Source organism: Micromys minutus, assembly GCF_963924665.1.
Source record: "Micromys minutus genome assembly, chromosome: 2".
Classification (NCBI taxonomy): Eukaryota; Metazoa; Chordata; class Mammalia; order Rodentia; family Muridae; genus Micromys; species Micromys minutus.
This window is the reverse complement of record NC_137971.1, coordinates 106,017,005-106,035,262: the sequence shown is the minus strand read 5'-3', so window position 1 is coordinate 106,035,262 and position 18,258 is coordinate 106,017,005. Positions and strand designations below refer to the sequence as shown.

Genomic DNA, 18,258 nt, shown 5'->3' with positions numbered 1-18,258 from the left:
ACTGCAGATAAAATGTTATTTTTCCTTGGAATTTTTTAGAGTGGGACAATACACTTGATAGAATATGTGCTAGACTGAAACCTCTGCTCTCCATTTCTATGCCTACATGATATCCTTTATTATTTTTCTTACTTATAAAACTTTTATTTAGTTTTGAGTCTCATGTAGCTTGGGCTGTTCTCAAAGTGGACATGTAGATAGGAAAATGACTGAAATTATTTGAATTTATGTTGGTATGCTTTGGAAGATAGAAGCTTGCAGCATTATGCCTAGCTTACACAGTGCTCCATTTTGAACTCATAGCTACATGCTTGCTCTACCCAGTACAACTTTACTTTAAGCAATCTTTGCTGTTTCCCTGGCTTCTCTACAAGTTTTTGGCCTCTAGTGGCTTGTTTTCACTAAAGAGATAATCTCAAGTAATCCTTCTAAATTAATTTACCCAGATCTCTAGTATTCTTAGTATTTTCTGACTTACAGTTGATTTCTCACAGGTAGCCTGTTCGGCTAAGTGTTTTTGATTACTCACTCAAAACGCATTGCTGTTGCATCATGGAGAATGCCCGATAGTTATTAATTATTTTGTAATAATGTTTTTGCTAAGTGAAATTCTGGAAGAACTTATCACATACATAGGAATGTTTATTCATGATGTATATATGATAAAGATCAACACAGGAAACACTTCAGCTACTAAATGAAACAAAAGGAAGTATGCTTCACCTACAGAGACTCATGAAAGCATATGAAGTAGCTATAGTTTTTATCATTTGTACTGTTGCTGGATACAACGTGCTCTTTGGATGTCTGAACAAATTGAAAGGGCAGACACATTAGAGAGCCATGCCTACCCTCTAACACCTTAGGAACCAAGAGAGGGTAGAATCAGCAATACAACCCTCGCAAAATGCACATATTACACACACACCCAGAGAGAGACATGCATACATACAGACAGACAGACAGGCAGAGAGACATAGTGACAGAAAAGCAGAGAGAAACAGAGGCAGAGGAATATATACAGAGACAGCAGCAGAGATAGAGTCTAAAAAGTGACAGAAATATAGACAGTCAAGAGGCTAAGAACCAGAATAGCTCCCTGACAAACTAAACATGACTTGATGTGTACTTCACAATGTAAACTTCCCAATGTTCTGTTGTTGGTTCTGGTACTTTCATTGCATTTTGGAGACACGTATTCCTCTGTTCTTCATCAACAGTACAGTATTGGGAAATATTTACTTATACCTGCCTGTCAACAGCTCAGCTACCTACATGTTGTTTGTCATGTTTCTGGTCCCATCTCCAGTCAATAAATAAAATTAGTATTGGGATAACAAGAGGTTTATTGTTATTGGTAGTCCATATTTGAGGTACATTTTTACAGCCTCTACTTTGGGACATGTTTCTTTTCTTCCAAATAACTTTTTTAAAGTTCCCAAAAGTTAAGCTACATAGAAATAAAAAAGCTGTGTTTAAAGCAAGGGCAAGAAATCCTGAGCCCAGGTGACGTACACAGACCTCCTCTTCATCCCAGCTTCTACAGGAATACAATGTGTCAACACCAGTTCAGCTCAACTCAAGTTTTACAAACAAAGAAGTGGTCTAGATACCATTCATGGCTTATTCAGAATAAATCCAAAAATTGTAGGAGTATTGACAGGATAAAAACAAGATCTATGTGAATTTGAGTATACTATAAAAACCCAGTGTCAGACTTAGAATAAAACTCTACTGTTACAAAGAACAATTAGCTCATATTATTCTTTACCCGGTCTTATAACAGGCATTTCAATGTTGACAGAAGGCTTCCCTCTGGTATAAAAGAATTTGCATTTATATTGTTAAATTGTATTTTTTTGTAATGGAAAAACAAGCAAACATAAGATAAAAGAAGAAACAGAGGAAGATCAAGACATAGATCCCATTTACACTGGGCAAATGTAGTTGTGTTTAGGTAAAGGGTGACGCTTCTCTTATGGTTCTTCAGTGACGGCTTGATACACTTGAGTCTAAAATGAAGTCTATCATATAGTGGAAACCAGTGCTCTTTTATTATTTTAGAATCTTTAAGGTAATTTTAATCATTTAGCCTTCTCTAGGATCCACTGAGTCACTTGGAAACCTTGAAAAATCAAGGAATGTCTGGAGAGGTGGTTCTCATTAATTACACAAAGCTACATTTTTTTAAATGATAAGCCATCTATCTTTGAAAAACCATCATTTTTGTTAAAGTACATGTTCAAACTGAAGACAGGTAGGAAAGGACTGGTGAGATGTCTCTGAGGTCAAGAACACTCACTGGTTGCTTTTCTAGAGGTCCTAAATTCAATTCAAATAAATTACATGCTGGCTTACAACCATCTGTAATGATATCTGTCTCCCTCTTCTGGAACACTGACATATATACAGGCAGAACACTGTATAATAACTACATAATTCTAAAAACAATATATATATAAAGTTAGACACCTAGAATGTTCCTTGGATTTCAGGTTATATGACGACTTATCTAAGACTGTAACATGATACATATTATTTCTATGGGTGATCACTTCTTTATACCTCTTCCTACTGTTCTAGAAATTGGTTCTTTATTTCAAATATTGTGAAATTTGAAGTGCTTCTGATGTTTTCTCATGTTTCTGCTTATAAACACACCAATTCAAACTGAGTGAACAGGTGGTGATATCTATCTTTATTTGCCCAATCATTTGATAATTTTAGATGTATCTTTGAGGAATAATTTAAGTCTTTTGTTTAATTCACTTCTTTACAGTCCCTGTAAAAAGAACAGCAATTGAAACAACACCAACCACTACAAAAAATTATGTAGCTTCAATGTTAGACAGTTGGAAAATTTTACAATAAACTATAGCTACTATATGACACAAAAAGAACCAAATTGCACCAAAGAAATTCGACTAGACATAAAATTAAAATGTATGTAAAATATCTGGAATAAGTTTATTGAGAGACAGAAAAAAAAAAACAGAGGCAACTAGAGATCAGCAGGAGGACAACTGGAAGTTAGTGATTACTGGGTACATAGTTTCTACTTGAGATAAACACAACTTTGAAACTAAATATAGTTAAACATCAGATTTATGAATGTGATCACTACCACTGGACTTTAGTTTGAAGATTATTAAAATAGTAATTTTAATAGTACACATATCACAATTTAAAAAGTAAAATATACTCATTCTCATTAGAAGAAAAATCAAAGATAAACACAGAGAAAATGATTAATTATCCTTAAAATGACAATATTTGCAGTAACTGAGGTGCTCACTCCAGAGTGTTGTGCACTAATACTCATTAAGAATTCATTTATCTATATCATGTTTTTTATTCTGGCTAAGCATGACTGAAAAACAACATGTCAAGATTAGAATGAAGAAATTGAGAGGTCTAAAGTGTGTCAGTCACAAGGAAGAGGAAAAGATTTTGATGGGGAGAAAAAGAGACAAAAAGAGAGAAAAAGAACACATTGGGCATAGAGATTAAAACATTTGAGGAGGTTCTTCTTTATAGAAAAAGAATCATGTGATTTAAAACAAATGAAAATTTTTAAAAAAACTAACCACAAAATTTAAAGAAATATATATTGCTTTCATTTTGATCCAGGGATTTAGCCACACTGTCTAAAATTAAACTATAAATAATTATGTGAATACACCAGAGAACTTTTGATTCTAAGCCATCTTCTCTGTAAGAAGGGAAAGAAACAAGAAGTGATGATAACACATTCATTACATGATATATTCATTGCATGATGAATTTCATATTTCTGCTGCATTTTATGTTGTTAGTGAAATCCAGTATCAGTACAACTTTGTGTTGTATATCACTCTCCTTTCTCATGATGTCCCCTAAGCATTTCTGTCATTAGTCAGTATGGTAAATAAGGAATTGAAGTTCCACTGTTCGCTACTGGCTTTCTAGACTTTACTGCTGAAAGTGGTTGTTCTAAATAAGCAAGCTGGGCAGGAATATGAGTAATAAACTCAACATCTCCACTCCAGGCAGTTCTCACCAGCTCCTGCTGGCAAGTGTGAAGCAGAAAACAACAGGATGATGTATGTAAAGAGGGAAGAATGGAAAGAAGGCTTCCCTGTGAAGTGGATGGAGAAAAATCATATACCGATGGTCACTTTACCCTGGTAAATGTGCTTCACTCGCGATTTATTTGTAAATCTTATAAATCGGCTTAATATCTAATCCTTGTTGGAAATTTAGGTCAACTGAAATGTGAAATAATGTTCACAGAAAAACAGTTGTGACTAATAATGAATAGCCATCAGCTAAAGAGTGAGAAAAGACATGAGGACAACATTCCCCTAAAAACTTACCATAATAAGCTTAATAGAATAAAAAAAATCTGAAATTGAATTTGAGACAACCCTTCCTTTAAAGGGTGCAAAAAATATAGCAGATAATAGCTATAGAAAGAACTTGGGGAAGGAGATGAATATGACCAAATTACAAAGTTATCAAAGAATTCATAAAATATTATTTAAAACTCTCTTTTTATGTTGGGCAACCATTCTAAAGTTCAAAGATGGTAATTTTCTTACCTGGCATTTGGGTGACACATGAAAAATAAATGGACTGTATGTGAAATATATTGTACAGAAACAAGAACTACTTACATAGGAAAAAGACTAATAGTTCTTTAAATATTACTTATTTTAAAATTATAATTAAGTAATTTTGAAACTATGATGAACCAAAACTGCTATGTAAAATAATCACTGTATTCACAATAGGATTGCATGACAGAAAAGAAAAATAGGCAAAAGAAAATACAAAAAGCTTGTTGAGAAGGATTCCAGTGAGAGTGGGAGATACAGGAAGATACCAGCAGTGAAAGAGATGACATCAGATTCTATACAAATATGGACTTCTGACAATATATTTAAATTGTATACAAAATTAATTTTAAGATCCTCCAATTTAATCACTGGCTTTTGCAGAGCCATGCTTCCTATATGAGCAATTACTCGAATGCCAGAGAAGAAAACTACCATCATTGAAATTCAAAATGGTTGCCCAACTCACCAAGTGAATAATTTTCATAATATTTTATGGATTCTTTCGTGCACAAAAAATAGTAGACACCCTATGCAAATCACTGTAAAGCATGCAGTACACAGGGATCAGGTCATTTGTCCAAAATGTTTTATGAAAATATTAAACTACAAATGAGAATTCACAGAAAGAATGATCTATATTGCTTAAACAACCACACTAGTTTATGCATGTTCTTTACATTTAAGATGAAAACATTTTCAACAGCATTGTCACATTTCATTGTTCATTAATTTTTTATTAGATTTTTAATGTAACTTAAATATATTAATATAATTATATTTAATGTAACTTAAATAACTTAAATGATGCATGTATGTGTACCAAATACATGCTTTGTGCCTCAGAGGTCAGAAGAGGGTGTTGCATACCTTGGGACTAGACTTATAAGATGGTTGTAAGCCATCATGTGTCTGCTGAAATTGTAGAAGTAGTGTTCTACACAAACCCTATTAACACTTGTAATTGACAATATTCCATGTTAACCTGACAAGGTATAGAGTTTTTAAAAGATTTCCTGACATGTTAATCCATCATTCTGTCTTATGTAGCATCCAGTTTCTGCAGAAACCTATAATGCTTAGTTGGATTAGTCTTGCATGAGATCATGTATCCGATATATGAAAAGGCAGAACGTTTGCTATATTTTCAACTCAAATTGTTACAATCATTACATCCAATCTAGGTTTATGTCTAACCATCTATAATACTTCAGCATTTATTTATTTTTAAAGAAATTACCAAAATTTATTTCTCCTCCTGCCTACAAATATATAATAAAATGAAAAAAATTAAAAAACATCTTTTAAGAGCAACTTTTATCTAAAATGGAAAGAAATAATTGTATAATGTCACTTTCACACAAACAACCCATCATGTGAAATTATTTGTTGAGAATAACCCTTGGATTTTTCTATAAGTATCCTAAGAATGTTAAGGAACCTAATATATGTATATATCTTCTTTATGTCTCCTTCTTAGAAAAATAATTCAATAGATTCTCTTATTTTAGCTAGTCAGTGTTGTGCTTTTTAAATTGAAATAGACAATTGTGACTATTCAAAACTACCTGAGGCAAGAGTATCAGAAATTATGTGTGAGCAACCATTTTATACTCTGTAATTCTTTCTAGCCTTTATGCTTACTCACTTTCAGAGACTACAAGAGAAAATGGGAAGTTTCTCAGTTACTATTTTATTGCTGTGATAAGACACCGTGACTAATGCAGTTTATAGCAGGAGTGTGTTTGTGGCTTACAGTCTCAGAGGGTATGACCTCTATGACCTCTTAACCAACATGGTATAATGCTTGACGGCTGGTAGGCATTCATGGTTGTAAGACAATAGCTACGAGTTATGATCTATGATCCACAAGCAGAACACAGAGAGGTAACTTAGGACCTGTCTCACTAGCCACCTCTTCCAACAAGACCACAGCTCTCAATTCTTACCAAACAACTAAACAACTTCATACTAAATACTCAAGAAAATAAGCCTATGGGTCTATGCCTGTTCCATACAATGTAAAAGTCTCTTCTGAGATTCAAGGAAGTTTCTTAATTGCAACCCACTGAAAAACCAGCCAATTATACATTTCCAACATATATTATCACAGAATATATATTACTTTTCTAAAAGGGAGGAAAGGCTTCTTTTCAAAGAAATACTGTCCAAAGCAAGACCAAAAACCTAAAAGACAAACTCCAAATCCTTTAACTTTATGTCTGATGCCAAAGGACTTAGATGACACCACTATGCTGGCTTTGTTGTCTAACACTTTTCTCTCTTGGAGATGATCCCAGTTCCTGCCGATGGTTCTCCTTGGCAGATATCTCAAGGTTCTGGTGTCTCTAATATCTTGGGGTCTCCCCAGCAATCCATGCTTCTCTTTCACACCACTACACAGTGACTTCTCAAGGCTTCCATGTAGAGATCCCCTGCCACACTCTGGGCTTTAGCATGTCTCCTTGTCTACAAAGGAGGATTTCATAGCTCCGCTAATCTTATATTCTTTATAACTGTAAAGTCAGGTTGATGCTACCACGTTTAGCTAACTGCTTGAGATAAATCCTGGCCCTCCTTCTTAAATTACATCTACTAAAGAGTTGATATGTAAATTTTTTGAGCCTTTTTCTTCCACAAACTACAGAAATATCTGGATGGAGTTTTGCCCTGAGGGTACAACTTGCTTCAGCTCAAGCCTTGGTTCCAGTATTAAATTTTCTAGTTCTCCCTTATTCATCAAACTGAACATTTTGTGCATCTTTTTCTCTAGCTTTTTTTTTTTTTTTTTGAATTGTAGGTCTGCATAAGAGGGCTTACTAATAGCCACACACTACAGGCAATACTAGGCTATCTTTTCTTTCTTTTGCAAAAGAAAAATTATGTTATTATTACTTACATTATTGCATTGTGGTATTCCTAGCCCATTGTCCATCTGTATCTACCTGACTTGTTCCTGAGTAGGAAATGGCCCATTTACTGTAGATTATCTTGCTTTTTTAGAAGCAACAATTCCCAACCGTTTCTTTAATATCTTTATTTTATCAATTATTTATTTACATTTTAAATGTTTCTTCTCTTCTTCTTTGTCTCCTCTCTGCAAACTCTCCATTCAACCCCCATCCCCTTTCCCTCTTGGGCTGTGCTCTGCTGCCCACCCATCCACTCACTCCTGCCTCACCTCTCTAGCATCCCCCTTCTCTGGGGCAACAAGCATATACAGAACCAAGTATGTATCCTCCCTCTGAGGCCAGATAAGGCAGTCTTCTGCTACATATGAATACTCTTGTGGTTTAGTCTCTGGAATCTCTGGGGGATCAAGTTAGTTGATAGTTTCTTTTACCTATGGTGTTTCAGACCCCTTCAACTCCTTCAGTTCTTCTAACACTTCCATTGGGATTCCTGGTCTTAGTCCAATAATTGGCTCTGTGTATCCACATCTATATAGTCAAGTGCTGGTAGTGCCTCTCAGAGGAAAGCTATACCAGACTCTTGTCTGCAAGCACTTCTTGCCATCAGCAATAATGTCAGAGTTTGGTTTCCATACATGGGGATAGATCCTGAGGTCTCTGGATGGCTTTTCTTCAATATCTTCTTCATTTTCTGTCCTTGTGTTTCATTTAGAAAGGAACAATTCTGGATTAATGATTTTGAGATAGGTAGATGGCCCATTCCTCAAATGGGGGCCATGTCTATATACTGGAGGGGGTCTCTTCAGGTTCTATCTCCCGACTCTTGGGTATTCAGCTAATGTCATCCTCATTGGGTCTTGGGAAGCTCTCATTTCCTTGGTGTATGGGACTTTCTAGTGCTCACCCTTCCTACTCCATTTTTCTATCCCCCACTGCTACTCACCTCCATTCAATTTCCTGGCCCTCTGTAATTCTGTCTCCTTCCACACCTAATCCTGCCCCCTTTCTTCTTACGCCTCTCTCCTCCAACCCAGGTCTCTCCTTCCCTCTGCCTCCCATAATAATTTTGCCCCCCCCCATTCTAAGTGGGACTGAAGCATCCACACTTTGGCCTTCATTCTTATTAAGCTTCATATGATCTGTGAGTTGTATCTTAGGTACTCTGAGCTTTGGGGCTAATATCCACTTATTAGTGAGTATATAGTATGTCCTTTTGGGTCTGGGTTGATGATGTTTTCTAGTTTCATCCATTTGTCTGCAAAATTCTCAGAGTCATTTTTAATAGCTAAGTAGTAGTTCATTGTGTAAATGTACCACTTTTTTGTATCCATTTTTTAGGACATCTTGGTTCTTTCCAGCTTCTATTTATTACAAATAATGCTGCTATAAACATAGTAAAGCACATATTCTTGTTATATATTGGAGCATCTTTTGGGTATATGCCTGGGTCTTCAGGTAGAACTATTTCCACTTTTATGAGGAACCACTTTGGTTGCATGATCTTTGACAGAGAATCCAAAACCATTTAGTGGGGAAAAAAAAGAAAAGAAACCATTTTCAACAAACGGTGCACGTCTAACTGGTGGTCTGAATGTAAAACAATGCAAATTGATCCATTTTTCTCTCCTTTCACAAAGCTCAAGTCCAAGTAGATCAAGGACCGCCACATAAAACCCGGTACAGTGAATCTAATAGAAAAGAAAGTGGAAATCGCCTTGAACACCTCTGCTCAAGGGAAATGGTCCCTAATAGAACATCTGAGTGCCTCAGGTTCTAAGATCAACGACTGATGAATGAGAACCGAGGAAACTGAAACGCTTATGTAAAGCAAAGAGTTTGGCATCAGGAACTGGCTTTACAGTAAGGAACTAGCTTTTTGATCGCAGGTCAAAAATCCAGTGATGACTGTGACGTCACCCATAGATGACAAGGACCCACGCATTTCTTGACGTGGCATTCGTCATACGTTCCCAGCACCAACCTTTACCTGAGAGCAGTTAAATCACAGCCCAAACTGAAGGCAGACCCCGCCTGACTTTCACTCTTTTTTTCCTCTTTGTCTTAATTGCCACTGTTTGTCTTTTTCTCCACAAAACTCTCTCTCCCTTGAAATTGTATTGGCCTAGTGTGATCTGTCCAGACGAGCCGCGGTTCTAATACATCACAATCAATAGGATAAATTGGCAATGTCAGTCTCAGTGATTTCTCTATTTCTTTGATGAGATACCATGACGAAAGCTACTTATCAAAGATTTTTTGGTATTTCCATGTTCTGAGGGTTAGGATCCATGACCATCAGGGTGGGAAGCATGGCGGCAGACATGCAGGTAGCCATAACAGAGGAAGTAGCAGAGTACTTGCATATTGATATATAAGCAAGAGGCAGAGAAAGTAAACTGGGAGTGACATGGACTTTTTGAAACCTCAAAGCCTGCTCTTAATGACAAACATTCTTCAACAAAATCACACCTCCTAATTCTTCATGATTAGCTCAACAAAGAGGAATCAAACTTTCAAGTATCCAAGCCTGTCCTGGAGAATTAAGAAGTGTTCAGATCTGTAGTCCAAAGTCATAGCCATGTGCCTAGCATATAAAATATATGAATACTTTGTAAATGCATATTTTCACTTATTATTTATTTGTTTAATCACCAGTATATGTAAAACTGAGAAAAGCACTAAATACATAGATTACTTGTAGAAAATTCAGACAAAAATATTGCTTATGGTATTGATATATTTGTGAGTCTAAGAAGTATGTTTTAGATTTTTTTGATGATCTTTCTTGTTTTTATTTATTCATTTATTTATTTATTTATTTATTTATTTATTTATTTATTTATTTATTTATCTGCGTCTCAAACATAGTCTTACTGTGTGACCGTGGTTGGCCTAAAACTATGTAAACCACACCTATTTTTTTCTTTTTTTTTCTTTAATTTTTTTAACTTTATTTTAGAAAACAAAGATAAAAGAAAAAAAATTTAAACAGTTTTGCATAAATGTATACAAATACATCTTTGTCAGTTCTTGGCTTTTTTTTTTTCTTTTTTTTTAAGGTTTGATACTCTGCATTAAGGTCTTACTAGTTACAATGAGAAAAAAGTACATGTAAAACAGGATGTAACCTGGAATTAGTCAACGTTTTCTTGGTGTGTAAGGATTGATCATAATGGTTTTTTGTTTGTTTGTTTGTTTTTACTTTGTTTTCTTTTTTTCTTCAACTTCACCCAGTCTGTGAGTTGTTTCTGGGGCAGTCTGAGCCTCTGGGGTTAGCATCCCACTATCAGTGACTGCATATTATGTCTGTTCTTTTGTGACTGGGATATCTCACTCACTCTAGATGCAACCATTTTCTTAAGAATTTAGTTAAGTCATTGTTTCTGATAGCTGAGTAGTACTCCATTGTATAAATATACCACAATTTTTGTATCCATTCATCTACTGAAGAACATCTGGGTTCTTTCCAGCTTCTGGCTATTATAAATAGAGCTGCTATGAACATTGTGGTGCATGTATCTTTGTTGTATATGGGAGTGTCTCTGGGGTATATATGCCCAGAAGTGGAATAGCTGGATCTTTAGGTAGTACTATGTCCAATTTTCTGAGAAATTGCCAGACTGATTTCCAGAGTGGTTGTATCAGTTTATAACCTCACCAACAGTGGAGAAGTGTTCCTCTTTCTGCACATCCTCGCCAGCATCTGCTGTCATCTGAGTTTTTGATCTTGGCCAATCTGACTGTTGTGAGGTGGAATCTCAGGGTTGTTTTGATTTGCATTTCCCTGATTGCTAAGGATGCCGAGTACTTCCTTAGATGTTTCTCAACCATTCCATATTCCTCAATTGAGAACGTTTTGTTTAGCTCTGTACCCCATTTTTCAATAGGGTAAACCACGCTTTTTAAAAACTAGGTAAAGTTTGATCATTTTCTATGGTGGTATGAGAAAGTGGTTGAAGTAAGATTTGACTCCAGTTATCTGGGGTGGTACAAGTTCTTCTACAGTAAAACATGACATTGTTGTCCCAGGTGTGGGGGAAAAACTGGATTATACAATCATCTCTTCATCAGTCTATATCTTCATGAGTGAACGGGGAAGCATCTCTAAACAGTAAAGGGAGAGTACATAGAGCATAGTCAGAAATGACGTGAAAAACTTACCCTTCAATTAAAAGTCATGGAAAGTCATTGGGTACTGAGGAACACTCTCTGAAGTGAGGATTTTCTGTGGATCCCTCAAGAGGTGTAGTAGAATAAAACATGTCTCAAGATCAAATATTTTTTGCTTGTTTTCTTAGGATGCAGGGTAACAAATTGTATTATTTGGCTTCTTTCTTATGCCTAAGATGGAGAAGCATTTAAAAGAGGTGGCTGCAAAAAAAAAATGTTAAGTAATTAAAAATAAACCACCTAGAAGACATATAAAGAAAATATTAGAGGCTATTGGAAAATTTTCATTGCGAGCAATCAAATAAATGATCAGTTTTCAATGGCTAAGGAGGAGATGGACCTTCCTCCTAATTAGTAAACGGGGGATATTACTGAGAAGTTAATGTGAAGACTTGGTGGCAAATTTCCCTGGTATTACTAGGGCCCATTTACAAAGGTACATATTCATGGAGGGAAATAGCCTGGATTCTCAGATTTCCAGAGCTACCATGAGTAGCCACTGCTTCACTGATTCCAGTGTATCGCAGAGATGAAACTTGGCAAGCTCAGGAGATGCCTACAGTATTACATGCCTTTTTCTTGGAAATCCTCATATAATTTGATGGGGTTTATGGTTTTTATTTTTTATCATTTTTATTAGATACTCTTTGTATTTATATTTCAAATGTTATCCTCTTTTCCTTCATTCTCTTACTTCCATGAAGGCGCTCCCTCTCCTAACCACCCTCTCCCACCTCAGCACCTTGGCATTTCCCTATACTGGGAAAAGGAGCCTTTACGTGACTAAACACCTCTCCTCCCATTGATTCCAGACACTGCTATTCTCTGCTTCATATGCAACTGGAACCATGGGCCTCTCTATGTGTGCTCAATGGTTGGTGTTTTGGTCCCTGGTAGCTCGGAAGGGTATGGTTGGTGGATAATGTTGTTCTTCCCATGGTGCTGCAAACCCTATCTGCTCCTTCAGTCTTTTCTCTAGCTCCTTCATTGGGGTTCCTGTGTTCAGTCCTATGGTTCAGTCATACTACAGCTGCAAGTATGCTCAGCTGTATCTGTATGACTCTGGCAGAGCCTCTGAGGAGGCATGCATATCTGGTTCTTGCCAGTAAGCACTTCTTGGCATCAGCAATACTGTCTGGGTTTGGTGGCTGCATATGAGAAGGATGCCCAGGTGAGGCAGTGTGTAAATGATCTTTTCTTTAGTCCTTGCTTTTTTTTTTTGTCACTGTATTTCCTTCCATGGATATTTTGTTCTCCTTTCTAGGAAGGACTCAGTAATTCTGGCTTCCATTTTTTGAAATTCATAAGGTTATGATTTTTAAAGTGTTCAAATGTAAACAAAGAAAAGGATCCACTTACAAGTTGTTAGGGGAGTAAGGGAACTGTGAATCTGCAGACTAGAAGTCACATATTTAACAGCAGCTATTTATTTTTTTGATATTTTTATCTAGCATATATTATATATGTGGTCAATAAGGTACTAATCTAACCAGAAAAAGTCTAGTTAAGTTTGGACAAAGATTGCAATCATTCTACAAATGGTTTTAGCACTACCATTAACCTTGAAAACCACCCTGCATCAGTCAGGGTCAAATGTTTCCTGCCTGGACTGCTGGATAGATGCTGCATCCCTTTTAATTAGGTTTGAAATGTATACTTTGTAGCTACCTTTTAAGCTTCAATATATAAAGAGGGAGGCTGTACTTTAATCATCTCTGCATCCCCTTTCACATTGCAGAAAGTGATTTAAACAAATGGTGAACCAGAAAAATTAGTTCATTATGCACTTTGCTACAGATATTAAATGATTGTAGAGGCTTCTGCTGCTCTAGTTAAGTAGTATCAATGTGACTAAAATGACTTTACATGTAATTTGACCAAAATATTTTGGAGTATATAGAGCTATCTACATTCACACATGCATAGATTATTCATTGCTGTACATGGTAAAACTACCACTTACTCTATGCATTCAGATTTAAACAGTATTGTGTTCCAGTTTGCCTCGCTAATTTGAGAGGTATTGTTTGTCTTCACTAACTCCAGATTAAGTGACTTCTCATTGGAAGCTTGACATTGAAGGGCCTGCATTTATGCTGTGGAAATCGAGAAATGAGGCAAGTCAAGGTTTCTATGATAGAATGCCACACATTCTGTAATTTTTTTTTTTTAATTTTGATTAAATTAGAAGTTGTGAAGGTTGGTTTTGTGAGTGGGTTAAACTCAACGTTCAGCAAAATGGCAAAAATAAATTCTGACAGAACTAGAAAAATCGGTGTCACTGAAAATGCAGGTAAATTTAACCAGCTAATGAGATGCTTTCTTTGCTCTATTCTTGCTTTATTCATTCAAGCAAAAAGATGTATAATTCAGGCATTCAGATTTTTCTGTGAAAAGTAAAGCTGCAATTTTTTATATACATGAGAAAGGAATGAGTTCATTCCTTCTTTATTTTAACGTATATTTAAGATTTTAAATGATTATTTTGGGCTATTCAGTATTATTGATAATTAGTTTAGTGCCCTGAATAGAGCATGGATTTAGAAGTGCAGTCACTATTATAAAGCATTATTAGGCTAGAAGTCAGTCCTTTTCCTGTGTAATCACTTGAGAATAGATGTTTCAAGGATATGAATGTTTTAAAATTCTATTAGAATACTCTTCCCAGATTTTTTTCTTATAAATAGTGAATGCACTAATTTTTTTCCACTTAATGGCTAAAAAATGGTGAAAATGAATTTTAACTGCAAAATTTAAGTCTCTATCTTTATCATTTCTGAGAAAATGAGAAAAAAAATAATAATGATTGATGAATGTCTGAATTTCAATCAGCATTTTTACTGATGGTGTTTCTCTCACACAAACCCTTATAGAAATTTTGAGTCTTGAAGAGAAATAAATCAAGAGGAAGAACACTGAGAAGTTGCTTTAAAAGCCAGAGTCCATCTCCAGTAGTTGGACAGGACTTCAATAGGAGGGATGGTGTGACCAACACATAGTCAAAACTTCTGACCCACTTCTGTTCCTGTCTAGAAGAACTGCAGGGATAATTAGAGGACAAAATAGGGGTAAGGCAGTCAGTCCAGTGACAAGCCCACCTGGAAATCTATCTCATAAAGAGACACTATGGCTGACACTATCACTGATGCCTGGTGTGCTTACACACAAGAGCCTATAATGGATGTCCTCTGAGAGGGCCCAACTGGCAGCTGACTGAGACAGATGCAGATAATTACACTCAACTACTGCCCTGAATTCTGAGACCCCAGTGGTTGAATTAGTTGAGGGATTGAAGATGCTAAAGAGGAGCTTGACCTCAGAGGAAGGTTAGCAGTCTCAACTAACCTGGACACCTGGGAGCAAGATACTGAACATCCAGTCAGGTAGCATATATGAGCTGCTCCAAGACTACTGACATGCATATATAGCAGAGGACCTCTCTGTCTGGCCTCACTGGAAAATGCTCCTAATCCTCAACAGAATTGAGAATCTAAGAAGGTAAGAGGCCTGGGGGTAGAGAATAATCCTCTTCGAGACAGGTGATAGAAGAAATGGGATAAGGTACTATGGAAATGGAGACTTGGAGGAGGTAATGCCTGGAATGTAAATAAGTAATGATAATAATAATAATAACAATAACAATAAACTAAAAAGAAAAGCAATTGCCTTGAAAAATGCAGTAGAGGCCATTATGGTTTTGAAATTTACTGAGCTGTGTAAAGATGTTAAATATCAGAAGCAGGTAATTAACAAACTGTTAATAATAGTAATGGCAATATAGCGTCTGAAAAAAGTGCCCAGTGGGAAATACACTTACCAGGGAAGTGAGAGGACACAGGCTCAGAACCACAGCACTCAGATAAATACATATTGGGTGAGGGTGAAGCTCACCTTTCTTCCATCTTTTCTGTAGGTGGAGACAGACTATCTCTGGAGCAATATTGTAGCTAGACTAGATGATTCAGTAAACTCTGAGTATAAGTAACACACCTTATCTCAATCTAAAAGTGATAACTATTGAAGAAGATATTAAACAGGCATTCACATATACACAGACACATATACAAACACACATGTACTCCCCCAAATATACACACAGACAGAAGGATAAAAATAAACAAAAGAAATGCATATCTTGTAATTTACTTTGTATACTCCCGAAACTGACTCCCTAAAATAAATTAACATTTAATGTAGATATTTTTGTAAGGTTTAGGTATTTCCATCTATCCATTCCTTTATCCATTAATATTCTATTTCATAAAAGATTAATACTGAGTAAATTAACTTATATTTTGGTCATCTAAAATTGCTGCAACTTTCTATGACACAAAAAGTTTGTAAAGAGGATAAATTACTGTAATGGACCTCACAAATAATCCAGATAAAGGAATAGAAAATGGTCCCTTTTTACATTTTCTTCCTCAGGAAAGAAAAATGAGTATATATATTTGAACATCTGCAGTATACCAGCTGTTGCTCAAACTTGTTTTCTATAGATGGATTTTTTCTTTGCTTTCTCAATTAAACATTACAAGCTGTTATTTCTACTTTACAGATGAAGAAAATATCAGTTATTTTTTGCAATTTTCTCCCATATTTTGAGGATCTAGAACTCAGTTCAAGAGAATTTAGTCTTGATGTAAAATAAGATCTTTATAGCTTCATAAATTTGAAATTAGGTTTCTAATACGTATTATAATTCAGTGACTGATGTCATTAAAGATAGAAATTCTAAGGATGCCAGGAACATTTGAAAACTCAATTCATAATTACATAAATACATAAAAATATTTTAAGGATAGTCTATTTCCAGAGCATAGGGTTATTTGTTACAGCTAATAACATAATGTGAGCATTTTGAAATGTGAAAATATAATCAAGTAAAGTCCAATATAGAACCACAAAACTATAAAAAATACATCAGGCAATGTTGGTGATCTTGAAGGCTTAGCTCCCAAACACTGCAGCAAGCAGTGTGTTTCACAATAATGCTAGTCACACAACTCTTTTGTTTCCATACTCATACAAAATTGGTGGTTACTCTGGGCTGTCGTCCAACAAGTGTTCAGTACCATATTTGTGAAAATAAACTAAAACTATGAAATGTTTTGCAGTTAAACAATGATAATCATCATATAGCACTTCACTGAGTCATAATCCTTTAGCATGTTGACTGTTGACTTCATGCTGAGTGTCATGAACTCACCAGCATCATGGTTCTTGTAGACTGAAGAAGCTTCAGAATGTCATAAAGCAAAACAGGATAGTTTGCCACACGACGGGTTGATTCTCTTATAAAAGATTTCTCTATAGCATGCAACATTGTTTAATGGCAATTTTGGCCTAAATATTTTCTTAAAAGTTGGAGTCAATATTCTCAAATATGCTGCTGCTTTGTGACATACTGTGTGATTTTACAAATTATTTTCTCTAATTTTAACAATGTTTCTATCATCTTCACTTGTAATGGGTTTCATTTCAAGCAATTGCTTCTTTGCTTTTCTGAAACATATGAGTCCTTATTTTTTGAAAATTTTCTATGAAGTTTCAAAAGTTTAATCATATCTTTGGTTTCCATTTCTCTAGGTCTCTGACATTTCAGTCACTTCTTACACTGATGTGTTAAACTTCACAAAGTCATCAATGAGGTTATAATAAATTTTTTCTACACTTCTGATAACGTGGATACTTTGACCACCATTAGTGTATCAAAAATATTTTCAATAAAATTGTAAAAAGGAATCATTTCCAGAAGATTTTTTGTTTCTTTTGTTTGGATTCATCACCAGGACTATACTTTTAAAAGGATTTCTTAATTACTAACAGTCGAAGTAAAATAATCCAATGGCTGCAGCATATGTAGTATATTATTAGCATGTGAACACTAATTATTTGAATCACATCCAAACTTTCATCAGTCAGCAGCCTTGCTAAAGAGCCATTTTACTTTGAACAGAATCTTATTCTTTTTGAGCAGTTACTCTCAACAGTGGTTTAAGATGTTTATCACACTACTTTGTAAATAGTTGTGTATCTTTACTTTGTTTTTACATTGGAAGATATCTGAATAGCAGATTTTGTTTAATTTCAATTTGGTTCTCAATTTTTTTAAGTGAAAAGGTGGGCACTGGTTTCATTTAATATTCCCAGCTGCTTTGGGCCTTCCAATACAGCAAGCCTTAGCTTTGTAAATGTGAAGCTAGACACATTTCTTTCTCCTCTCTAGGTAGTTCGTCATAGGAGACATCTTGGAATGTAGGGCTGTTAAAGAAAATTAAAAATCAATCTTGTAGCATAGCTACTTCCATTTATCATGCTCAGTCTTAGACACGCAGATAGCTTGTTCCAACTTCTTTGTCAACACTAACCTCTTCATCTTGTGCGTTCATTTTATGGAAATAAAATCTTTGAGAATTAGTTTTAAAACATATGAATCAATCTATGGCAGGCTTTAACTTTTGTTCCGTGACTCCTAAGCCTCTTTAAAGATTTCACAGACTAAAGATTAAGGGACTCATTGGGGATTAAGTATAAGTTTAAAGGAATGTTTGGGAAATTTGACCTTCCATCTAGATCAC

The 18,258-nt window shown here is 35.4% G+C and overlaps 1 protein-coding gene across 2 annotated transcripts in view; it reads left to right on the top strand.

Moving 5' to 3' along the window:
* GRM5 (glutamate metabotropic receptor 5) overlaps positions 1 to 18,258 on the top strand; it is a gene marked incomplete at both ends in the record, with an annotated part of 544,087 nt that overhangs the window by 165,175 nt on the left and 360,654 nt on the right. The window lies entirely within an intron of this gene.